The 24,634-nt window shown below is 47.3% G+C and overlaps 12 non-coding genes across 12 annotated transcripts; all 12 read left to right on the top strand.

Annotated features, from left to right (window-relative positions):
• Positions 1 to 8,147: 8,147 nt before the first annotated feature.
• On the top strand, positions 8,148 to 8,230 carry trnai-aau (transfer RNA isoleucine (anticodon AAU)). The gene has a single exon. It is a non-coding gene; the product is annotated as a tRNA-Ile (tRNA).
• A 675-nt stretch (positions 8,231 to 8,905) lies between these two features.
• Positions 8,906 to 8,977, top strand: trnag-ucc (transfer RNA glycine (anticodon UCC)). The gene has a single exon. It is a non-coding gene; the product is annotated as a tRNA-Gly (tRNA).
• Positions 8,978 to 10,114: 1,137 nt separating this feature from the next.
• Positions 10,115 to 10,197, top strand: trnal-aag (transfer RNA leucine (anticodon AAG)). Its single transcript has one exon. It is a non-coding gene; the product is annotated as a tRNA-Leu (tRNA).
• Positions 10,198 to 10,872: 675 nt separating this feature from the next.
• On the top strand, positions 10,873 to 10,944 carry trnag-ucc (transfer RNA glycine (anticodon UCC)). The gene has a single exon. It is a non-coding gene; the product is annotated as a tRNA-Gly (tRNA).
• Positions 10,945 to 11,321: 377 nt separating this feature from the next.
• Positions 11,322 to 11,404, top strand: trnal-aag (transfer RNA leucine (anticodon AAG)). Its single transcript has one exon. It is a non-coding gene; the product is annotated as a tRNA-Leu (tRNA).
• A 701-nt stretch (positions 11,405 to 12,105) lies between these two features.
• On the top strand, positions 12,106 to 12,188 carry trnal-aag (transfer RNA leucine (anticodon AAG)). Its single transcript has one exon. It is a non-coding gene; the product is annotated as a tRNA-Leu (tRNA).
• A 675-nt stretch (positions 12,189 to 12,863) lies between these two features.
• On the top strand, positions 12,864 to 12,935 carry trnag-ucc (transfer RNA glycine (anticodon UCC)). Its single transcript has one exon. It is a non-coding gene; the product is annotated as a tRNA-Gly (tRNA).
• A 377-nt stretch (positions 12,936 to 13,312) lies between these two features.
• On the top strand, positions 13,313 to 13,395 carry trnal-aag (transfer RNA leucine (anticodon AAG)). The gene has a single exon. It is a non-coding gene; the product is annotated as a tRNA-Leu (tRNA).
• Positions 13,396 to 14,095: 700 nt separating this feature from the next.
• Positions 14,096 to 14,178, top strand: trnal-aag (transfer RNA leucine (anticodon AAG)). Its single transcript has one exon. It is a non-coding gene; the product is annotated as a tRNA-Leu (tRNA).
• A 676-nt stretch (positions 14,179 to 14,854) lies between these two features.
• On the top strand, positions 14,855 to 14,926 carry trnag-ucc (transfer RNA glycine (anticodon UCC)). The gene has a single exon. It is a non-coding gene; the product is annotated as a tRNA-Gly (tRNA).
• Positions 14,927 to 17,299: 2,373 nt separating this feature from the next.
• trnag-ucc (transfer RNA glycine (anticodon UCC)) lies at positions 17,300 to 17,371 on the top strand. Its single transcript has one exon. It is a non-coding gene; the product is annotated as a tRNA-Gly (tRNA).
• A 1,153-nt stretch (positions 17,372 to 18,524) lies between these two features.
• Positions 18,525 to 18,607, top strand: trnal-aag (transfer RNA leucine (anticodon AAG)). The gene has a single exon. It is a non-coding gene; the product is annotated as a tRNA-Leu (tRNA).
• The last annotated feature ends 6,027 nt before the right edge of the window (positions 18,608 to 24,634 follow it).

Genomic DNA, 24,634 nt, shown 5'->3' on the forward strand with positions numbered 1-24,634 from the left:
GACCCAAGGAAAGGGAATTAATTGAATGTTTCCAGGAGGGGTCTTTTTGGAACAGCTTGTGATGGAGCCCACGAGGGGACAGACCATTCTGGACTTAGTTATATGTAATGAGCCAGAATTGATTAAAGATCTTAAAGTAAGGGAACACTTAGGAGGCAGTGATCATAACATGGTAGAATTCAATCTCCAATTTGAAAGAAAGAAGATAGAATCAGATGTAAAGGTGTGACAGTTAAATAAGGGTAACTACAGGGGCATGAGGGAGGAACTGACGAAAATCGACTGGGAGCAGAGCCTAGTGGGAAAGGCAGTAGAACAGCAATGGCAGGAGTTTCTGGGAGTAATTGAGGGCACAGTACAGATGTTCGTCCCAAAGAAAAGAAAGGTTATCAGAGGGGAGATTAGGCAGCCATGGCTGACAAAGGAAGTTAGGGAATGCACCAAAGCAACAGAGAAAGCCTATAATCTGGCAAAGAGTAGTGGGAAGTCAGAAGATTGGGAAGGCTACAAAAACAAACAGGATAACAAAGAGAGAAATAAGGAAAGAGAGGATCAATTATGAAGGTAGGCCAGAAAGTAACATTAGGATTGATAATAAAAGTTTCTTTAAATACATTAAAAACAAACGGGAGGCAAAAGTAGACATTGGGCCGCTCCAAAATGTCCCTGGTAATCTAGTGATGGGAGAGAAGGAAACAGCTAAGGAACTAAATAAGTACTTTGCGTCAGTCTTCACAGTACAAAGAACAAAGAACAAAGAAATGTACAGCACAGGAACAGGCCCTTCGGCCCTCCAAGCCCGTGCCGACCATACTGCCCGACTAAACTACAATCTTCTACACTTCCTGGGTCCGTATCCTTCTATTCCCATCCTATTCATATATTTGTCAAGATGCCCCTTAAATGTCCCTATCGTCCCTGCTTCCACTACCTCCTCCGGTAGCGAGTTCCAGGCACCCACTACCCTCTGCGTAAAAAACTTGCCTCGTACATCTACTCTAAACCTTGCCCCTCTCACCTTAAACCTATGCCCCCTAGTAATTGACCCCTCTACCCTGGGGAAAAGCCTCTGACTATCCACTCTGTCTATGCCCCTCATAATTTTGTATACCTCTATCAGGTCGCCCCTCAACCTCCTTCGTTCCAGTGAGAACAAACCGAGTTTATTCAATCGCTCCTCATAGCTTATGCCCTCCATACCAGGCAACATTCTGGTAAATCTCTTCTGCACCCTCTCTAAAGCCTCCACATCCTTCTGGTAGTGTGGCGACCAGAATTGAACACTATACTCCAAGTGTGGCCTAAGTAGAAGACATGAGTAATATCCCAACAATTCAGGAGAGTCAGGGGGCAGAGTTGAATATGGTATCCATCACAAAGGAGAAAGTGCTAGAGAAACAAAGAGGTCTAAAAATTGATAAATCTCCGGGCCCAGATGGGATACATCCTAGAGTTCTAAAGGAGATATCTGAAGAAATAGTGGAAGCGTTAGTTATGATCTTTCAAAAGTCACTGGAGTCAGGGAAAGTCCCAGAGGATTGGAAAATCGCTGTTGTAACCCCCCTGTTCAAGAAGGGAACAAGGAAAAAGATGGAAAATTATAGGCCAATTAGTCTATCCTCGGTTGTTGGCAAGATTCTAGAATCCATTGTTAAGGATGAGATTTCTAAATTCTTGTCAGTACGGGGTCGGATCAGGACAAGTCAGCATGGATTTAGTAAGGGGAGGTCGTGCCTGACAAACCTGTTAGAGTTCTTTGAAGAGATAACACATAGGTTAGACCAAGGAGAGCCAATGGATGTTATCTATCTTGACTTCCAAAAGGCCTTTGATAAGGTGCCTCACGGGAGACTGCTGAGTAAAATAAGGGCCCATGGTATTCGAGGCAAGGTACTAACATGGATTGACGATTGGCTGTCAGGCAGAAGGCAGAGAGTTGGGATAAAATGTTCTTTTTCGGAATGGCAACCGGTGACGAGTGGTGTCCCGCAGGGTTCAGTGTTGGGGCCGCAGCTGTTCTCTTTATATATTAACGATCTAGATGACGGGACTGGGGAAATTCTGGCTAAGTTTGCCGATGATACAAAGATAGGTGGAGGGGCAGGTAGTATGGAAGAGGTGGGGAGGCTGCAGAACGTTTTAGACAGTTTAGGAAAGTGGTCCAAGAAATGGCTGATGAAATTCAACGTGGGCAAGTGCGAGGTCTTGCACTTTGGAAAAAAGAATAGAGTCATGGACTATTTTCTAAACGGGGACAAAATTCATAATGCTGAAGAGCAAAGGGACTTGGGAGTCCTAGTCTAGGATTCTCTCAAGGTAAACTTGCAGGTTGAGTCCGTAATTAAGAAAGCAAATGCAATGTTGTCATTTATCTCAAGAGGCTTGGAATATAAAAGCAGGGATGTACTTCTGAAGCTTTATAAATCGTTAGTTAGGCCCCATTTAGAATACTGTGAGAAATGTTGGGCCCCACACCTCAGGAAGGACATACTGGCACTGGAGCGGGTCCAGCGGAGATTCACACGGATGATCCCAGGAATGGTAGGCCTAACATACGATGAACGTCTGAGGATCCTGGGATTATATTAATTGGAGTTTAGGAGGTTGAGGGGATATCTAATAGAAACTTACAAGATAATGAATGGCTTAGATAGGGTGGACGTAGGGAAGTTGTTTCCATGAGCAGGGGAGACTAGGACCCGGGGGCACAGCCTTAGAATAAAAGGGAATCACTTTAGAACAGAGATGAGGAGAAATTTCTTCAGCCAAAGAGTAGTGGGTCTGTGGAATTCATTGCCACAGAGGGCGGTGGAGGCCGGGACGTTGAGTGTCTTTAAGACAGAAGTTGATAAATTCTTGATTTCTCGAGGAATGAAGGGTTTGTATTGAGAGCGGGTAAATGGAGTTGAAATCAGCCATGATTGAATGGTGGAGTGGCTCGATGGGCCGAATGGCCTTGCTTCCGCTCCTATGTCTTATGGCCTTATGACTGGATGATATGCTCAGTGAGTTTAGTTGACAAATTAATATTGATCCCAGGACTCCGGGTAAAATTCCTCTTCTCTTGGTGTAAATAGCTTGTCTTGTTGGATTGTCGAAATGACTCAGTTGACCTCTCCCAGAATCCTCTTCTACCGCCTTTACTGGATCAACTTCCTCCTGTTTGGACACTGGAGGGGTTATTCGGCTACTTGCCTGTGTAAGCAGCACCAGAAACAGCTGTGGAGAGAGATTCCAGTCGCCACGATGCAGCTGTTATATTGGATCCTTCACGCCGCTCAGATCTTAGATTCTCAATACCTTCGTGTGAGGAACAGGTCGGCGGCAGTTCCGTCTTTGTTGATTGGAGCAAACTGATCAGTGCAGCAATGAGAAGCTCCTCAAACCCCAGCGACTTGGAGAAGGATGGCACCCAGATACGGGGCTCTGGCTGGGTTACAGAAATAGGAAAAGCATATCAAGTTTGAAAAGAAATGCAAATGCAGGTAGAATTTAAATCGATTTGTGCATGGAGCATATATTTGGCCACACCTCGTCAGGATGGCCGAGCTGCCGAAGGCGCTGCGTTAAGGTCACAGTCTCCTCTGGAGGCGTGGCTTCGAGTCCCACTTCTGACATTAACTTTTCCTCCACGAGGTTACGTTTCTGCAGCAAAACGTTGAAGTTCAGGAAGATGCAATACCTCCGATTCAATGGGGAAGCGGTGGCCTCAGAACATGTGAATCATCCTTAAATTGGCAGAGCAAAACCCCACAGGCAATGGCACAGTTAATGACTGGATGATCTGCTCTGTGGTTGAGGAATTAATATTGATCCCAGGACGCCGGGTCAAATTCCTCTTCTCTTGTTGTAAATAGCCTGTCTGGCTGGATTGTCGAGGTGACTCAGTTGACCTCTCCCAGAATCCTCTTGTGCCGCCTTTGCTGGATGAATGTCCTCCTGTTTGGACGCTGAAGGGGTTCTTTGCCTACTTGTCTGTGAAAGCAGCACCAGAAGCAGCCGTGGAGAGAGATTCCAGTCGCCAGGATGCAACTGTCTAATTGGAGCTTTCACGCCGCTCAGATCTTAGACTCTCAACACCTTCGCGTGAGGAACAGGTAGGCGGCAGCTCGGTCTTTGTTGATTGGAGCAAACTGATCAATGCAGCAATGAGAAGCTCGTTAAACACCAGCGGCTTGGAGAAGGACGGCACTCAGATAGAGGACTCTGGCTGGGGCTCAAAAATAGGAAAAGCACATGAAGTGTGAAAAGAAATTACGATGAATATAGAATTTAAATCGATTTGTGCACGGAGCATATGTTTTGTCACAAAGCGTTAGGATGGCCGAGCGGTCGAAGGCGCTGCGTTAAGTTTGCAGTCTCCTCTGGAAGCGTGCATTCGAATTCCCTTCTGACATTAACATTTCTTCCACGAGGTTATGTTCCTCAAACAAAATGTTCAAACCCAGGAAGATCCAATACCTCCGGTTCAATTGGGAAGTGGTGGCCTCAGGACATGAGATGAACTTCCTCCTGTGTGGACACAGAAGGGGTTCTTTGGCGACTTGTCTGTGAAAGCGGCACCAGAAGCAGCTGTGGAGAGAGATTCCAGTCGCCAGGATGCAACTGTCTAATTGGAGCTTTCACGCCGCTCAGATCTTAGACTCTCAATACCTTCGCGTGAGGAACAGGTAGGCGGCAGCTCGGTCTTTGTTGATTGGAGCAAACTGATGAATGCAGCAATGAAAAGCTCCTTAACCCCCCAGCGGCTTGGAGAAAGATCGCACTCAGATGCAGGTCTCTGGCTGGGGTTCAAAAATAGGAAAAGCACATCTTGTTTGAAAGGAAATTACGATGAAGATAGAATTTAAATCGATTTGTGCACGGAGCATATCTGTTGCCACAGCGCGGCAGGGTGGCCGAACGTTCGAAGGCGCTGCTTTAAGGTCCCAGTCGCAGCATTAAGATCGCAGTCTTCTCTGAGGCCTGTGTTCGACTCCCACTTCTGACATTAACTTTTCTTCCACGAGGTTACATTTCTCCAGCAAAATGTTCAACCACCAAACATCCAATACCTCCCATTCAATGGGGAACCGTTGGCCTCAGGACGTGAGATTCCTGCTTAAATTGGCACAGCAATACCCCACTGGCAAAATTCCAGCTAGTGACCGGATAATCTGCTCAGTGACTCTGGTTGAGGAATTAATATGGATCCCAGGACTCCGGTCAAAATTCCTCTTCACTTGTTGTAAATAGTCTGGCTGGTTGGATTGTCGAGGTGACTCATTTAACCTCTCACATAATCCTCTTCTGCTGCCTTTACTGGATGAACGTCCTCCTGTTTGTACACTGCAGGGGTTCTTTGGCTACTTGTCTGTGAAAGCAGCAAGAGAAGCAGCTGTGGAGAAAGATTCCAGTCGCAAGAATGCAACAGTCTAATTGCATCCTTCACGCCGCTCAGATCTTCGACTCTCAATAATGAGGAACAGGTCGGCGGCAGTTTGGTCTTTGTTGATTGGAGCAAACAGGTCAATGCAGCGTTGAGAAGCTCCATAACCCCCAGCGGCTTGGAGAACGATGCCAGTCGGATGCAAGACTCTGGCTGTGGTTCAAAAATAGGAAAATCACATCGAGTTTAGAATGAAATGATGATTAAGAAAGATCTCAAATCGATTTGTGCACGGAGGAGGGCTTCTGCCAGAGCGTCTCAGGATGGCCGAGCGATCGTAGACACTGCATTCAGGTGGCAGTTTCCTCTGGAGGCGTGTGTTCGAATCCCACTGCTGACATTAACTTTTCGTCCACGAGGTTAAATTTCTGTAGCAAAATGTTCAACCTCAGGAAGGTCCAATAACTCAGATACAATGGGGAAGCGGTGGCCTCAGGACATGAGATTCCTGCTTCGATTCGCACAAGAAGACCGTACAGATAGAAACCCAATTCATGGCTGGATGATCTGCTCAGTGACTCTGGTTGAGGAATTAACATTGATCCCAGGACTCCGGGTAAAATTCCTCTTCTCTTGTTGTGAGTAGTTTGGTTGGTTGGATTGTCAAGGTAAACTCAGTTTTTCGAAGAGGTCACAAAGATGATTGATGCAGGTAGGGCAGTGGATGTTATCTATATGGACTTCAGTAAGGCCTTTGACAAGGTCCCTCATGGTAGACCGGCACAAAAGTTGAAGTCACACGGGATCAGGGGTGAGCTGGCAAGTTAGACCGAGAACTGGTTAGGTCATAGAAGGCAGAGTGCAGCAATGGAAGGGTGCCTTCCTAATTGGAGGGCTGTGACTAGTGGTGTTCCGCAGGGATCAGTGCTGGGACCTTTGATGTTCGTAGAAAACATAAATGATTTGGAGGAAAATGTAACTGGTCTGATAAGTAAGTTTGCAGACGACACACAGGTTGGTGGAATTGCGGATAGAGATGAGGACAGTCAGCGGATACCGCAGGATTTAGATCGTTTGGAGACGTGGGTGGAGAGATGGCAGATGGCGTTTAATCCGGACAAACGTGAGGTAATGCATTTTGGAAGGTCTAATGGAGGTAGGGAATATACAGTGAATGGTAGAACACTCGAGAGTATTGAAAGTCAGAGAGATCAAGGTGAACAGGTCCACAGGTCATTGAAAGGGACAACACAGGTGGAGAAGGTAGTCAGAAAGACATACGGCATGCTTGCCTTCATTGGCCGGGGCACTAAGTACAAGCATTGGCACGTCATGTTGCAGCTGTATAGAACCTTAGTTTGGCCACACTTTGAGTAGAGTGTTCAATTCTGGTCGCCACACTACCAGAAGGGTGTGGAGGCTTTATGAAGGGTGCAGAAGAGATTTACCAGGATGATGCCCGGTATGGAGGGCATTAGTTATGAGGAGCGGTTGAATAAACTCGGTTTGTTCTCACTGGAACGGCGGAGGTTGACGGGCGAGCTGATAGTGGTCTACAAAATTATGAGGGGCATAGACACAGTGGATAGTCAGAGGCATTTGCCCAGGGTAGGGGTGTTAATTACTGGGCGGCATCGGTTTAAGGTGCGCGGGGCAATGTTTAAAGGAGATGTACGAGGCACGTTTTTTACACAGAGGGTAGTGGGTGCCTGGAACTCGCTGCCGGAGGAGGCGGTGGGACCATGGACGATAGTAACATGGAAGGGGCATTTTGACAAATACAGGAATAGGATGGGAATAGAGGGATACGGAACCAGGAAGTGTAGAAGATTTTAGTTTAGACGGGCAGCATGGTCGGCACGGGCTTGGAGGGCCGAAGGGCCTGTTCCTGTGCTGTACTTTCCTTTGTTCTTTGTTCTTGTTTGAAATGAAATGACAATGACGATAGAATTTAAATCGATTCGTGCACGGAACACACCGTTTGTCACAGCGCGTACCGATGGCCGAGCGGATGAAGGTGCTGCGTTTCGGTCACAGTCTCCTCTGGAGACGAGTGTTCGAATCTCACTTCAGACATTCAACTTTCATCCGCGAGGATCCATTTCTCCAGCGAAGTGTTGAACCCGAGGATAATCCAATACCTCCGATTCAATGGGGAAGCGGTGGCCTCAGGACGTGAGATTCTTGCTTAAATACGCACAGCAAGACCCCGCAGGCAGAAGCCAAGTTCATGACGGGATGATATGCTCAGTGACTCTGGTTGAGGAATTAATAATGATCACAGGACTCCTGGTAAATTTTCACTTCCCTTGTTGTAAATAGTCTGGCTGCTTGGATTGGCGCAGGTGAATCCGTTGGCTTCTCCCAGAAAGTTCTTCTGCCGTCTTTACAGCATGAACTTCCTCGTGTTTGGACACTGGAGGCGTTATTCGGCTACTTGTCTGTGAAAGCAGCACCAGATGCAGCTGTGGAGAGAGATTCCAGTCGCCAGAATGCAACTGTCAAATTGAATCCTTTACGCCGCTCAGATCTTAGACTCTTAATACCTTCGTGTGAGGAACAGGTAGGCGGCAGTCCGGACTTTGTTGATTGGAGCAAACTGATCAATGCAGAAATGAGAGCTCCTTAACACACAGCGTGTTGGAGAACGATCGCACTCAGATGCAAGAGTCTGGCTGGCGTTCAAAAATAGTAAAACCACATCTAGTTTGAAATGAAATGAAGATGAAAATTAAATTTAAATCGATTTGCGCATGGAGCATATCTTTGGCCACAGTGCGTCAGGATGGCCGAGCGGTCGAAGGCGCTCCGTTAATATCGCAGTCTCCTTTGGAGATGTGGGTTCGAATCCCACTTCTGACATTAACTTTTCCTCCACGTGGTTACATTTCTCCAGCAAACTTTGCAACGCCAGGAAGATCCAATACCTCCCATTCAATGGGGAAGCGTTGTCCTCCGGGAATGAGATTCCTGCGTATATTCGCACAGCGAGACCCCACAGGCAGATGCCCAGTTCATCACTGGATAATTTGCTCATGACTCTATTTGAGGAATTAATAATGATCCCAGGATTCCGGGTAAATGTCTCGTCTCTTGTTGTAAATAGTCTGGCTGGTTGGATTGTCGAGGTGTCTCAATCGACATCTCCCAGAAAACTCATCTGCCGCCTTTACTGGATGAATGTCCTCCTGCTTGGACCCTGAAGGGTTTTCTGGCTACTTGTTTGTGAAAGCAGCACCAGAAGCAGCTGTGGAGAGAGATTCCAGTCGCAAGGATGCAACTGTATAATTGGATCCTTCACGCCGCTCAGATCTTAGACTCTCAATCTCTTCATGTGAGGAACAGGTCGGCGGGAGTTCGGTCTTTGTTGATTGCAGCAAACTGATCAATGCAACGACGCGAAGCTCCTTAACCCCCAGCGGCTTGGAGAAGGACGGCACTCAGACACAGGACTCTGGCTGGTGTTCAAAAATAGGAAAAGCACAACTGATTAGAAATGAAATGACAATGAAGATAGAATTTAAAGTTCTTCAGTGAGCGATGGTGGTATAATGGTGAGCATAGCTGCCTTCCAAGCAGTTGACCTGGGTTCGATTCCCAGTCATCGCAGAAAAGCCATATTTCGAAATTTTGGGCAGCAAGGTAGCACAGTTGTTTCACAGCTCCAGGGTTCCAGGTTCGATTCCCGGCTTGGGTCACTGTCTGTGCGGAGTCTGCACGTTCTCCCCATGTCTGCGTGAATTTCACCCCGGGTGCTCCGGTTTCCTCCCACGGCATAAAGACGAGCTGGCTCGGGGAATTGGTCATGCGTAATTGCCCTTAGTGTCCAAAAAGGTAGGAAGGATTATTGGGTTGCGGGGTAAGGGTGATAGGATGGAATTGAGGTCTTAAGTGGATCGGTGCAGACTCGATGGGCTAAATATGTCTATTTGTGCACCGAGCATAACAGTTTCTGCAGCTCGTCAGGGTGGCCGAGCGGTCGAAGGCGCGGCGTTCAGGACGCAGTCTCCTCTGGAGGCGTGGGTTAGAATCCGACTTCTGACATTGCCTTTTTTTCCACCAGGTTACGTTCCTCCAAAAATTGTTCAACCCCAGTAAGATCTCATACCTCCCATTCAATGGGGAAGCGGTGGCCTCGGGACGCGAGATTCGTACTTGAATTCGCACAGCAAGACCCCACAGTCAGAAGCCCAGTTCATGACTGGATGATCTGCTCAGTGACTCTGTTTGAGGAATTAATACTGATCCCAGGACTGCGGGTAAATTTCCACTTCCATTGTTGTAAATAGTCTGGCTGGTTGGATTGTCGGACGTGAATCAGCTGGCTTCTTCCAGAAAGTTCTTCTGCCGCCTTTACAGCATGAACATCCTCGTGTTTGGACACTGGAGGCGTTATTCGGCTACTTGTCTGTGAAAGCAGCACCAGATGCAGCTGTGCAGAGAGATTCCAGTCGCCAGGATGCAACTGTCTCATTGGATCCTTCCCGCCACTCAGATCGTAGACTCTTAATGCCTTCGTGTAAGGAACAGTTAGACGGCAGTACGGACTTTGTTGATTGGAGCAAACTGATCAATGCAGAAATGAGAGCTCCTTAACACACAGCGTGTTGGAGAACGATCGCACACAGATGCGAGAGTCTGGCTGGCGTTCAAAAATAGTAAAACCACATCTAGTTTGAAATGAAATGAAGATGAAAATTAAATTTAAATCGATTTGCGCATGGAGCATATCTTTGGCCACAGTGCGTCAGGATGGCCGAGCGGTCGAAGGCGCTGCGTTAAGGTCGCAGTCTCCTCTGGAGGCGTGGGTTCGAATCCCACTTCTGACATTCCCGTTTCCTCCACGTGGTTACCTTTCTCCAGCAAAATTTGCAACACCAGGACGATCCAATACCTCCCATTCAATGGGTAAGCGGTGGCCTCCTGGAATGAGATTCCTGCTGATATTCGCACAGCAAGACCCCACAGGCAGAAGCCCAGTTCATCACTGGATAATTTGCTCATGACTCTATTTGAGGAATTAATAAAGATCCCAGGATTCCGGGTAAATGTCTCGTCTCTTGTTGTAAATAGTCTGGCTGGTTGGATTGTCGAGGTGTCTCAGTCGACATCTCCCAGAAAACTCATCTGCCGCCTTTACTGGATGAATGTCCTCCTGCTTGGACCCTGAAGGGTTTTCTGGCTACTTGTTTGTGAAAGCAGCACCAGAAGCAGCTGTGGAGAGAGATTCCAGTCGCAAGGATGCAACTGTATAATTGGATCCTTCACGCCGCTCAGATCTTAGACTCTCAATATCTTCATGTGAGGAACAGGTCGGCGGGAGTTCGGTCTTTGTTGATTGCAGCAAACTGATCAATGCAACGACGCGAAGTTCCTTAACTCCCAGCGGCTTGGAGAAGGACGGCACTCAGATGCAGGACTCTGGCTGGTGTTCAAAAATAGGAAAAGCACAACTGATTAGAAATGAAATGACAATGAAGATAGAATTTAAAGTTCTTCAGTGAGCGATGGTGGTATAATGGTGAGCATAGCTGCCTTCCAAGCGGTTGACTTGGGTTCGATTCCCAGCCATCGCAGAAAAAGCTTATTTCGAAATTTTGGGCAGCAAGGTAGCACAGTTGTTTCACAGCTCCAGGGTTCCAGTTTCGATTCCCGGCTTGGGTCACTGTCTGTGCGGAGTCTGCACGTTCTCCCCATGTCTGCGTGAATTTCACCCCGGGTGCTCCGGTTTCCTCCCACGGCATAAAGACGAGCTGGCTCGGGGAATTGGTCATGCGTAATTGCCCTTAGTGTCCAAAAAGGTAGGAAGGATTATTGGGTTGCGGGGTGAGGGTGATAGGATGGAATTGAGGTCTTAAGTGGATCGGTGCAGACTCGATGGGCTGAATGGACTCCTTCTGCACTGTATGTTCTATGTCTATTTGTGCACCGAGCATAACAGTTTCTGCAGCTCGTCAGGGTGGCCGAGCGGTCGAAGGCGCGGCGTTAAGGACGCAGTCTCCTCTGGAGGCGTGGGTTAGAATCCTACTTCTGACATTGCCTTTTTTTCCACGAGGTTACATTTCTCCAAAAATTGTTCAACCCCAGGAAGATCTCATACCTCCCATTCAATGGGGAAGCGGTGGCCTCGGGACGCGAGATTCGTACTTAAATTCGCACACCAAGACCCCACAGTCAGAAGCCCAGTTCATGACTGGATGATCTGCTCAGTGACTCTGGTTGAGGAATTAATACTGATGCCAGGACTCCGGGTAAATTTCCACTTCCAGTGTTGTAAATAGTCTGGCTGTTTGGATTGTCGGACGTGAATCAGCTGGCTTCTTCCAGAAAGTTCTTCTGCCGCCTTTACGGCATGAACATCCTCGTGTTTGGCACTGGAGGCGTTATTCGGCTACTTGTCTGTGAAAGCAGCACCAGATGCAGCTGTGCAGAGAGATTCCAGTCGCCAGGATGCAACTGTCTCATTGGATCCTTCCCGCCACCCAGATCTTAGACTCGTAATACCTTCGTGTAAGGAACAGTTAGACGGAAGTACGGACTTTGTTGATTGGAGCAAACTGATCAATGCAGAAATGAGAGCTCCTTAACACACAGCGCGTTGGAGAACGATCGCACTCAGATGCAAGAGTCTGGCTGGCGTTCAAAAATAGTAAAACCACATCTAGTTTGAAATGAAATGAAGATGAAAATTAAATTTAAATCGATTTGCGCATGGAGCATATCTTTGGCCACAGTGCGTCAGGATGGCCGAGCGGTCGAAGGCGCTGCGTTAAGGTCGCAGTCTCCTCTGGAGGCGTGGGTTCGAATCCCACTTCTGACATTCCCTTTTCCTCCACGTGGTTACGTTTCTCCAGCAAAATTTGCAACACCAGGACGATCCAATACCTCCCATTCAATGGGTAAGCGGTGGCCTCCTGGAATGAGATTCCTGCTGATATTCGCACAGCAAGACCCCACAGGCAGAAGTCCAGTTCATCACTGGATAATCTGCTCATGACTCTATTTGAGGAATTAATAATGATCCCAGGATTCCGGGTAAATGTCTCGTCTCTTGTTGTAAATAGTCTGGCTGGTTGGATTGTCGAGGTGTCTCAGTCGACATCTGCCAGAAAACTCTTCTGCCGCCTTTACTGGATGAACGTCCTCCTGTTTGGACACTGAAGGGTTTTCTGGCTACTTGTTTGTGAAAGCAGCACCAGAAGCACCTGTGGAGAGAGATTCCAGTCGCAAGGATGCAACTGGATAATTGGATCCTTCACGCCGCTCAGATCTTAGACTCTCAATACCTTCGTGTGAGGAACAGGTCGGCGGGAGTTCGGTCTTTGTTGATTGCAGCAAACTGATCAATGCAACAATGCGAAGCTCCTTAACGCCCAGCGGCTTGGAGAAGGACGGCACTCAGATACAGGACTCTGGCTGTTGTTCAAAAACAGGAAAAGGACAACTGATTAGAATTGAAATGACAATGAAGATAGAATTTAAAGCTCGTCAGTGAGCGATGGTGGTATCGTGGTGAGCATAGCTGCCTTCCAAGCAGTTGACCTGGGTTCGATTCCCAGCCATCGCAGAAAAGCCATATTTCGAAATTTTGGGCAGCAAGGTAGCACAGTTGTTTCACAGCTCCAGGGTTCCAGGTTCGATTCCCGGCTTGGGTCACTGTCTGTGCGGAGTCTGCACGTTCTCCCCATGTCTGCGTGAATTTCACCCCGGGAGCTCCGGTTTCCTCCCACGGCATAAAGACGAGCTGGCTAGGGGAATTGGTCATGCGTAATTGCCCTTAGTGTCCAAAAAGGTAGGACGGATTTTTGGGTTCCGGGGTAAGGGTGATAGGATGGAATTGAGGTCTTAAGTGGATCGGTGGAGACTCGATGGGCCGAATGGACTCCTTCTGCACTGTATGTTCTTTGTCTATTTGTGCACCGAGCATAACCGTTTCTGCAGCTCGTCAGGGTGGCCGAGCGGTCGAAGGCGCGGCGTTAAGGACGCAGTCTCCTCTGGAGGCGTGGGTTAGAATCCTACTTCTGACATTGCCTTTTTTTCCACGAGGTTACATTACTCAAAAATTGTTCAACCCCAGGAAGATCTCATACCTCCCATTCAATGGGGAAGCGGTGGCGTCGGGACGCGAGATTCGTACTTAAATTCGCACAGCAAGACCCCACAGTCAGAAGCCCAGTTCATGACTGGATGATCTGCTCAGTGACTCTGGTTGAGGAATTAATACTGATCCCAGGACTCCGGGTAAATTTCCACTTCCATTGTTGTAAATAGTCTGGCTGGTTGGATTGTCGGACGTGAATCAGCTGGCTCCTTCCAGAAAGTTCTTCTGCCGCCTTTACAGCATGAACATCCTCGTGTTTGGCACTGGAGGCGTTATTCGGCTACTTGTCTGTGAAAGCAGCACCAGATGCAGCTGTGCAGAGAGATTCCAGTCGCCAGGATGCAACTGTCTCATTGGATCCTTCCCGCCACCCAGATCTTAGACTCTTAATACCTTCCTGTAAGGAACAGTTAGACGGGAGTACGGACTTTGTTGATTGGAGCAAACTGATCAATGCAGAAATGAGAGCTCCTTAACACACAGCGCGTTGGAGAACGATCGCACTCAGATGCAAGAGTCTGGCTGGCGTTCAAAAATAGTAAAACCACATCTAGTTTGAAATGAAATGTAGATGAAAATTAAATTTAAATCGATTTGGGCATGGAGCATATCTTTGGCCACAGTGCGTCAGGATGGCCGAGCGGTCGAAGGCGCTGCGTTAAGGTCGCAGTCTCCTCTGGAGGCGTGGGTTCGAATCCCACTTCTGACATTCCCTTTTCCTCCACGTAGTTACCTTTCTCCAGCAAAATTTGCAACACCAGGACGATCCAATACCTCCCATTCAATGGGTAAGCGGTGGCCTCCTGGAATGAGATTCCTGCGGATATTCGCACAGCGAGACCCCACAGGCAGATGCCCAGTTCATGACTGGATAATCTGCTCAGTGACTCTGTTTGAGCTATTAATAATGATCCCAGGATTCCGGGTAAATTTCTCTTCTCTTGTTGTAAATAGTCTGGCTGGTTGGATTATTGAGGTGTCTCAGTTGACCTCTCGCAGAATACTTTTCTGCCGCCTTTACTGGATGAACGTCCTCCTGTTTGGACACTGAAGGGTTTTCTGGCTACTTGTTTGTGAAAGCAGCACCAGAAGCAGCTGTGGAGAGAGATTCCAGTCGCAAGGATGCAACTGTATAATTGGATCCTTCACGCCGCTCAGATCTTAGACTCTCAATACCTTCGTGTGAGGAACAGGTCGGCGGGAGTTCGGTCTTTGTTAATTGCAGCAAACTGATCAATGCAGCAACGCGAACCTCCTTAACCCCCAGCGGCTTGGAGAAGGACGGCACTCAGATACAGGACTCTGGCTGGTGTTCAAAAATAGGAAAAGCACAACTGATTAGAAATGAAATGACAATGAAGATAGAATTTAAAGTTCTTAGGTGAGCGATGGTGGTCTAGTGGTGAGCATAGCTGTCTTCCAAGCAGATGACCTGGGTTCGATTCCCAGCCATCGCAGAAAAGGCTTATTTCGAAATTTTGGACAGCAAGGTAGTACCGTGGTTAGCACAGTTGTTTCACAGCTCCGGCGTTCCAGGTTCGATTCCCGGCTTGGGTCACTGTCTGTACGGAGTCTGCACTTTCTCCCCATGTCTGCGTGAATTTCAGCCCGGGTGCTCCGGTTTCCTCCCACAGCATAAAGACGAGCTGGCTCGGGGAATTGGTCATGCGTAATTGCCCTTAGTGGCCAAAAAGGTAGGAAGGATTATTGGGTTGCAGGGTGAGGGTGACAGGATGGAATTGAGGTCTTAAGTGGATCGGTGCAGACACGATGGGCCGAATAGACTCCTTCTGCACTGTATGTTCTCTGTCTATTTGTGCACGGAGCATAACATTTTCTGCAGCTCGTCAGGAGGGCCGAGCGATCGAAGGCGCTGCGTTAAGGACGCTCTCTCCTCTGGAGGCGTGGGTTAGAATCCTACTTCTGACATTGCCTTTTTTTCCACGAGGTTACATTTCTCCAAAAATTGTTCAACCCCAGGAAGATCCAATACTTCCCATTCAATGCGGAAGCGGTGGACTCCGGGAATGAGATTCCTGCTGATATTCGCACAGCAAGACCCCACAGGCAGAAGCCCAGTTCGCAACTGGATAATCTGCTCAGTGACTCTATTTGAGGAATTAATAATGATCCCAGGATTCCGGGTAAATGTCTCGTCTCTTGTTGTAAATAGTCTGGCTGGTTGGATTGTCGAGGTGTCTCAGTCGACATCTCCCAGAAAACTCTACTGCCGCCTTTACTGGATGAACGTCCTCCTGTTTGGACACTGAAGGGTTTTCTGGCTACTTGTTTGTGAAAGCAGCAGCAGAACCAGCTGTGGAGAGAGATTCCAGTCGCAAGGATGCAACTGTATAATTGGATCCTTCACGCCGCTCAGATCTTAGACTCTCAATACCTTCGTGTGAGGAACAGGTCGGCGGGAGTTCGGTCTTTGTTGATTGCAGCAAACTGATCAATGCAACAATGCGAAGCTCCTTAATCCCCAGCGGCTTGGAGAAGGACGGCACTTAGATACAGGACTCTGGCTGGTGTTCAAAAATAGGAAAAGCACAACTGATTAGAAATGAAATGACAATGAAGATAGAATTAAAATTCTTCAGTGAGCGATGGTGGTATAGTGGTGAGCATAGCTGCCTTCCAAGCATTTCATCTAGGTTCGATGCCCGGCCATCGCAGAAAAAACTTATTTCGAAATTTTGGGCAGCAAGGTAGCGCCGTGGTTAGCACAGTTGTTTCACAGCTCCAGGGTTCCAGGTTCGATTCCCGGCTTGGGTTACTGTCTGTGCGGAGTCTGCACGTTCTCCCCATGTCTGCGTGAATTTCACCCCGGGTGCTCCGGTTTCCTCCCACAGCATAAAGACGCGCTGGCTAGGGGAATTGGTCATGCGTAATTGCCCTTAGTGTCCAAAAAAGTAGGAAGGATTATTGGGTTGCGGGGTGAGTGTGATAGGATGGAATTGACGTCTTAAGTGGGTCGGTGCAGACTCGATGGGCCGAATAGACTCCTTCTGCTCTGTATGTTCTCTGTCTATGTCTATTTGTGCACGTAGCATAACGTTGTCGCCAGCTCGTCGGGCTGGCCGAGCGGTCGAAGGCTCTGCGTTAAGGTCGCAGTCTTCTCTGGAGGCGTGGGTTAGAATCCTACTTCTGACATTGCCTTTTTTTCCACGAGGTTACATTTCTCCAACAAATGTTCAACCCCAGGAAGATCTAATACCTCCCATTCAAGAGGGAAGCGGTGCCCTCGGGACGTGAGATTGGCACTTAAATTCGCACAGCAAGACCCCACAGTCAGAAGCCCAGTTCATGACGGGATGATCTGCTCAGTGACTCTGGTTGAGGAATTAATACTGACCTCAGGACTCCGGGTAAATTTCCACTTCCCTTGTTGTAAATAGTCTGGCTGGTTGGATTGTCGGACGTGAATCAGTTGGCTTCTTCCAGAAAGTTCTTCTGCCGCCTTTACAGCATGAGCGACCTCCTGTTTTGACACTGAAGGGTTCTCTGGCTACTTTTTTGTGAAAGCAGCACCAGAATCAGCTGTGGAGAGAGTTTCCAGTCGCAAGGATGCAACTGTATAATTGGATCCTTCACGCCGCTCAGATCTTAGACTCTCAATACCTTCGTGTGAGGAACAGGTCGGCGGGAGTTCGGTCTTTGTTGATTGCAGCAACATGATCAATGCATCAATGCGAAGCTCCTTAACCCCCAGCGGCTTGGAGAAGGACGGTACTCAGATTCAGGATTATGGCTGGTGTTCAAAAATAGGAAAAGCGCAACTGATTAGAAATAAAATGCGAATGAAGATATAATTTAAAGCGGGTCTGTGAGCGATGGTGGTACAGTGGTGAGCATAGTTGCCTTCCAAGCAGTTGACCCGTGTTCGATTCTCGGCCATCGCAGAAGAAATTTATTTCGAAATTTTGGACAGCAAGGTAGCATCGTGGTTAGCACAGTTGCTTCACAGCACCAGGGTTCCAGTTTCGATTTCTGGCTTCGGTCACTGTCTGTGCGGAGTCTGCATGTTCTCCCTGTGTCTGCGTGAATTTCACCCCGGGTGCTCCGGTTTCCTCCTCCATCCCATAGACGTGCAGGCTCGGTGAATTGGCCATGCAAAATTGCCCTTCGTGTCCACAAAGGTAGGAAGGATTATCCGGTTGCGGGATGAGGATGATAGGGTGGAATTGAGGGCTGAAGTGGGTCGGTGCAGACTCGATGGGCCGAATGGCCTCCTACAGCACTGTATGTTCTATGTCTATGTCTATTTGTGCACGGAGCATAACATTTCCCCCAGCTCGTCAGGATGGCCAAACTGTCTTGCTGGAGGCGAGGGTTCGAATGCCACCTCTGACATTAACTTTTCTCCACGTGCTTACATTTCTCCAGCAAAATGTTCAGGCCCAGGAAGATCCAACACCTCCCATTCAAAGGGGAAGCGGTGGCCTCGGGACGTGAGATTCGTGCTTAAATTCGCACAGCAAGTTCCCACAGGCAGAAGCCAAGTTCATGACGGCATGATCTGCTCAGTAACTCTGGATCAGGAATTAATAATGATCCCAGGACTCCGCGTAAATTTCCACTTCCCTTGTTGTAAATAGTCTGGCATGTTGTATTGGCGGATGTAAACAAGTTGGCTTCTCCCAGAATGTTCGTCTGCAGCCTTTACAACATGAACATCCTCGTGTGTGGACACTGGAGGGTTTATTAGGCTACTAGCCTGTGAAAGCAGCACCAGAAGCAGCTGTGTAGAGAGATTCCAGTCGCCAAGATGCAACTGTCTAATTGGATCCATCACGCCGCTCAGATCTTAGATTCTTAATACCTTCGTGTGAGGAACAGGTAGGCGGCAGTACGGACTTTGTTGAATAGAGCAAACTGATCAATGCAGAAATGAGAGCTCCTTAACACACAGCGTGTTGGAGAACGATCGCACTCAGATACAAGAGTCTGGCTGGCGTTCAAAAATAGTAAAACCACATCGAGTTTGAAATGAAATGAAGATGAAAATTGAATTTAAATCGATTCGCCGATGGAGCATATCTTTGGTTACAGCGCGTCAGGATGGCCGAGCGGTCGAAGGCGCTGCGTTAAGGTTGCAGTCTCCTCTGGAGACGTGGGTTCGAATCCTACTTCTGACATTAACTTTTCCTCCACGTGGTTACGTTTCTCCAGCAAAATGTGCAACCCCAGGAAGATTCAATGGGGAAGCGGTGGCCTCCGGGAATGAGATTCCTGCTTACATTCGCACAGCAAGACCTCACAGGGAGAACCCCAGTTCATAACTGGATAATATAAGAACTAGGAGCAGGAGTAGGCCATCTGGCCCCTCGAGCCTGCTCCACCATTCAATGAGATCATGGCTGATCTTTTGTGGACTCAGCTCCACTTTCCGGCCCGAACACCATAACCCTTAATCCCTTTATTCTTCAAAAAACTATCTATCCTTATCTTAAAAACATTTAATGAAGGAGCCTCTACTGCTTCACTGGGCAAGGAATTCCATAGATTCACAACGCTTTGGGTGAAGAAGTTCCTTCTAAACTCAGTCCTAAATCTACTTCCCCTTATTTTGAGGCTATGCCCCCAGGTTCTGTTTTCACCCGCCAGTGGAAACAACCTGCCCGCATCTATCCTTTCTATTCCCTTCATAATCTCATATGTTTCTATAAGATCCCCCCCTCATCCTTCTAAATTCCAATGAGTACAGTCCCAGTCTACTCAACCTCTCCTCGTAATCCAAACCCTTCAGCTCTGGGATTAACCTAGTGAATCTCCTCTGCACACCCTCCAGTGCCAGTACGTCCTTTCTCAAGTAAGGAGACCAAAACTGAACACAATACTCTAGGTGTGGCCTCACTAACACCTTATACAATTGCAGCAGAACCTCCCCAGTCTTAAACTCCATCCCTCTAGCAATGAAGGACAAAATTCCATTTGCCTTCTTAATCACCTGTTGCACCTGAAAACCAACTTTTTGAGACTCATGCACTAGAACACCCAGGTCTCTCTGCACAGCAGCATGTTTTAATATTTTATCATTTAAATAATAACCTCTTTTGCTGTTATTCCTACCAAAATGGATAACCTCACATTTGTCAACATTGTATTCCATCTGCCAGACCCTAGCCCATTCACTTAGCCTATCCAAATCCCTCTGCAGACTTCCAATATCCTCTGCACTTTTTGCTTTACCACTTATCTTAGTGTCGTATGCAAACTTGGACACATTGCCCTTGGTCCCCAACTCCAAATCATCGATGTAAATTGTGAACAGTTGTGGGCCCAACACTGATCACTGAGGGACACCACTAGCTATTGATTGCCAACCAGAGAAACACCCATTAATCCCCACTCTTTGCTTTCTATTAATTAACCAATCCTCTATCCATGCTACCACTTTCCCCTTAATGCCATGCATCTTTATCTGATGCAACAACCTTTTGTGTGGCACCTTATCAAAGGCTTTCTGGAAATCCAGATATACCAGATATACCACATCCATTGGCTCCCCGTTATCTACCGCACTGTTAATGTCCTCAAAATATTCCACTAAATTAGTTAGGCGCGACCTGCCCTTTATGAACCCATGCTGCGTCTGTCCAGTGGGACAATTTCCATCCAGATGCCTCGCTATTTCTTCCTTGATGATAGATACCAGCATCTTCCCTACTACCGAAGTTAAGCTCACTGGCCTATAATTACCCGCTTTCTGTCTCCCTCCTTTTTTAAACAGTGGTGTCACGTTTGCTAATTTCCAATCCGCCGGGACGGCCCCAGATAATTTTGGTAAATTATCACTAGTGCATTTGCAATTTCCCTAGCCATCCCTTTTCGCACTCTGGGATGCATTCCATCAGGTCCAGGAGACTTGTCTACCTTTAGCCCCATGAGCTTGCCCATCACTACCTCCTTGGTGATAACAATCCTCTCAAGGTCCTCACCTGTCATAGCCTCATTTCCATCAGTCACTGGCATGTTATTTGTGTCTTCCACTGTGAAGACCGACCCAAAAAACCTGTTCAGTTCCTCAGCCGTTTCCTCATCTCCCATTACTAAATCTCCCTTCTCATCCTCTAAAGGACAAATATTTACCTTAGCCACTCTTTTTTGTTTTATGTATTTGTAGAAACCTTTACTATCTGTTTTTATATTCTGAGCAAGTTTACTCTCATAATCTATCTTACTCTTCTTTATAACTTTTTTAGTAGCTTTCAGTTGCCCCCTAAAGATTTCCCAGTCCTCTAGTCTCCCACTGATCTTTGCTACTTTGTATGTTTTATCCTTCAATTTGATACTCTCCCTTATTTCCTTAGATATCGACGGTCGATTTTCCCTCTTTTTACCGCCCTTCCTTTTTGTTGGTATCTACCTTTGCTGAGCACTGTGAAAAATCACTTGGAAGGTTCTCCACTGTTTCTCAACTGTTTCACAATAAAATATTTGCTCCCAGTCTACCTTAGCTAGTTCTTCTCTCATCCCATTGTAATCTCCTTTGTTTAAGCGCAAAACACTAGTGCTTGATTTTACCTTCTCACCCTCCATCTGTATTTTAAATTCCATCATATTGTGATCGCTCCTTCCGAGAGGTTCCCTAACTATGAGATCCTGAATCAATCCTGTCTCATTACACAGGACCAGATCTAGGACCGCTTGTTCCCTCGTAGGTTCCACCTAGGAAACTATCGCGGATACATTCTATAAACTCCTCCTCAAGGCTGCCTTGACTGACCTGGTTAAACCAATCAACATGTAGATTAAAATCCCCCATGATAACTGCTGTACCATTTCTACATGCATCTGTTATTTCATTGTTTATTGCCTGCCCCACCATAATGTTACTATTTGGTGGCCTATAGATTACTCCTATCAGTGACTTTTTCGCCTTACTATTCCTGATTTCCACCCAAATGTATTCAACCTTATCCTCCATAGCACCGGTGTCACCCCTTACTGTTGCCCGGATATCATCCTTAAATAACAGAGCTACACCACCTCCCTTACCATCCATTCTGTCCTTCCGAAAGGTTTGATACCCTCGGATATTTAACTCCCAGTCGTGACCATCCTTTAACCATGTTTCAGTAATGGCCACTAAATCATAGTCATTCACGACGATTTGCGCCATCAACTCATTTACCTTATTCTGAATAATACGAGCATTCAGGTAAAGTACACTTATGTTGGCTTTTTTACCTCTGTTCTGAATCTTAACACGTCGATCAGTAACCTCTCCTAAGTTATATTTCCTCTTAACCTTTCTCCTAATTTTCCTTGTCATCGAACCCATATCTTCCTGTAACAACCTGCCGCGTCGCTTAACATTAATGTTTTCACTTCCCGTTTTATTTCTTTTAGTATTCGTGGTCCTATTCACTGAGCTCCCCTCAGTCACTGTACCTTGTACTGTCGCCCTTTTTGATTTTTGACTATGGCTTCTCTGCCTTACACTTTCCCCATTACTGCCTTTTATTTCTGTCCCTGTTTTACAACCTTCCAACTCCCTGCATCGGTTCCCATCCCCCTGCCACATTAGTTTAAACTCTCCCCAACAGCTCTAGCAAACACCCCCCCCCCCTCCCCCCCTAGGGCATCAGTTCCAGTCCTGCCCAGGTGCAGACCGTCCGGTTTGTACTGGTCCCACCTACCCCAGAACCGGTTCCAATGTCCCAGGGATTTGAATCCCTCCCTCTTGCACCATCTCTCGAGCCACGTATTCATCCTCTCTATCCTGACACTCCTACTCTGACTAGCTCGTGGCACTGGTAGCAATCCTGAGATTACTACCTTTGAGGTCCTACTTTTTAGTTTTCCTCCTAGCTCCCTAAATTCAGCTTGTAGGACCTTGTCCCGTTTTTTACCTATATCGTTGGTGCATATGTGCACCTCGACAGCTGGCTGTTCACCCTCCCCCCCCCTCCCCCTCCCCCCCAGAATGTCCTGCAGCCGCTCCGAGACATCCTTGACCCTTGCACCAGGGAGGCAACATACCATCCTGGAGTCTCGATTGCGTCCGCAGAACCGCCTGTCTATTCCCCTTACAATTGAGTCCCCTATCACTATAGCCCTGCCATTCTTCTTCCTGCCCAGCTGCGCAGCAGAGCCAGCGGTGCCATGAACCTGGCTGCTGCTGCCTTCCCCTGGTGAGCTATCCCCCTCAACAGTATCCAATGCGGTATATCTGTTTTGCAGGGAGATGACCGCAGAGGACACCTGCACTGCCTTCCTACTCTTGCTCTGTCTTTTGGTCACCCATTTACTATCTCCCTCAGTACCTTCCACCTGCTACTTGTTTCTAGCTTGAAATTAAATGACGACGAAGATTTCTCCAGCAAAATGTTCACCCCAGGAAGATCCAATGCCTCCCATTCAACGGGGAAGAGGCGGCCTCAGGACGTGAGAATCCTGCTTAAATTGGCACAGCAAAACCCAACAGGAAAAGATCAGTTACTGACTGGATAATCAGATCTGTGACTCTGGCACTCAGATACAGGGTTCAAAAATAGTAAAAGCACATCAAGTTTGAAATGAAATGACGATGAATATAGAATTTAAATCGCTTTGTGCATTCCACTGAAACAATTTACCATTTCCTCCGAAGCAAAGCTTATTTTATCAAGTCAATGTGCTTCTTAATTCCTGTTAAATTTTGTTTCCTTGCTGATGTAAAATCAAAAGAAATGCTTTTTGTCCCTTGGTTTTATATCGGGATCACTGGGTCAATTTGGTTCTTTCTGGTTTGGTGGCGTCCACTGCGAACAGAACAATAGACATAAGTGAGCAGTCTTTACAAATAGAAGAGTCGAGCACAAGGGCAATGCCGCTATGCAGATTCTTCATAAAATCCTGAAAGAGAAATAGAAAATGTTGGATAACTCGACTGGTATGGCAACATCTGTGGAGAGAGAAAGACAGTTACAGTTCCGAATCCAGTACGACACTCCCTCCCATTCTCTGTTTCCATCTCCATAGCTGCTGCCAGGCCTGTTAAGGATTTCCAGCATTTTCTGTTTTTATCACGCCAGCTCTAGGCGGCTGTCATGGGCACGGTGGGCGGAATGGACTCATCCTGATCTGTAACCATTTTTTGATTCTCTAAACAAGAGTTAGCAACGGGAAGTATCCAATTGGAGAGTTGCACCCTGGCGTATGTAATCTCCCTCCACAGCTGCTACCGGTGCTACTTTCACAGACATGTAGCCGAAGAACACCTCCAGTGGACAAAACAGAAGGAAATTCATCCAGTGGAGGCGACAGAGAAGGATTGTGGAAGAGGTCAACTGAGTCACCTCGACTGCACTGTGGACAGCCGAAGAACTGATGTCAAGGAGCGGTTAAGCTCCAAACATGACCTTCGCCCCTCCCTCCTTTTCCTCCAAACTGCTCCCGAGTTCAGTCAATGAGACCATATCGATCGCACAGATGTTATAAAGTCCTTGCAGGGCTCGGCGGGGGTTTGAACCCGGGACTAATCGCATTTTGCTGATCAGAAGACCTTAAGCGAGAATCATACCCCTAGATCAACGAACAAGCCGGAGATCAGTATTCCGCTGAAACCATCTTACCATTACCTCCCAAGCAAAGCTTATTTTATCAACTCAACGGACTTCTTAATTCCTGTTGAATTTGGTTTGGTTGTTAAAGTAAAATCAAAAGGAACTCCCTTTTGCCCCTTGCTTTCCTTATCGGGATTATTGGGTAAATTTGTTTTTTTCTGGTTTGTTGGCCTCCACAGGGAACAGAACAATAGACAGAAGGGACAAGTCTTTGTAAATAAAAGCGCCGGGCACAAGGGCAATGCCGCTATGGAGATTCTCCATAAAATCCTGAAAGACAAATAGAAATTGCTGGACAAATCGTCTGGAATGGTAACATCTGTGGAGAGAGGAAGAGAGTTACCATTCCGAATTCAGAATGACCCTGCTTCCCATTCTCTGTTTCGCTCAACACAGCTGCTGTCAGGCATGTTGGGATTTTCCAGCATTTTCTGTTTGTATCACGGTACTATACGCCAGCTCTAGGCGATTGTCATGGACACGTTGGGCGGAATGGACTCACCCTGATCTGTTACCATTTAATGATTCTCTAAACGAGTGTGAGCAACGTGAAGTATCCAATTGGAGAGTTGCATCCTGGCGATTGGAATCTCTCTCCCCCGCTGTTTACGG

The sequence above is a fragment of the Scyliorhinus torazame genome, chromosome 24 (assembly GCF_047496885.1).
Source record: "Scyliorhinus torazame isolate Kashiwa2021f chromosome 24, sScyTor2.1, whole genome shotgun sequence".
NCBI lineage: Eukaryota > Metazoa > Chordata > Chondrichthyes > Carcharhiniformes > Scyliorhinidae > Scyliorhinus > Scyliorhinus torazame.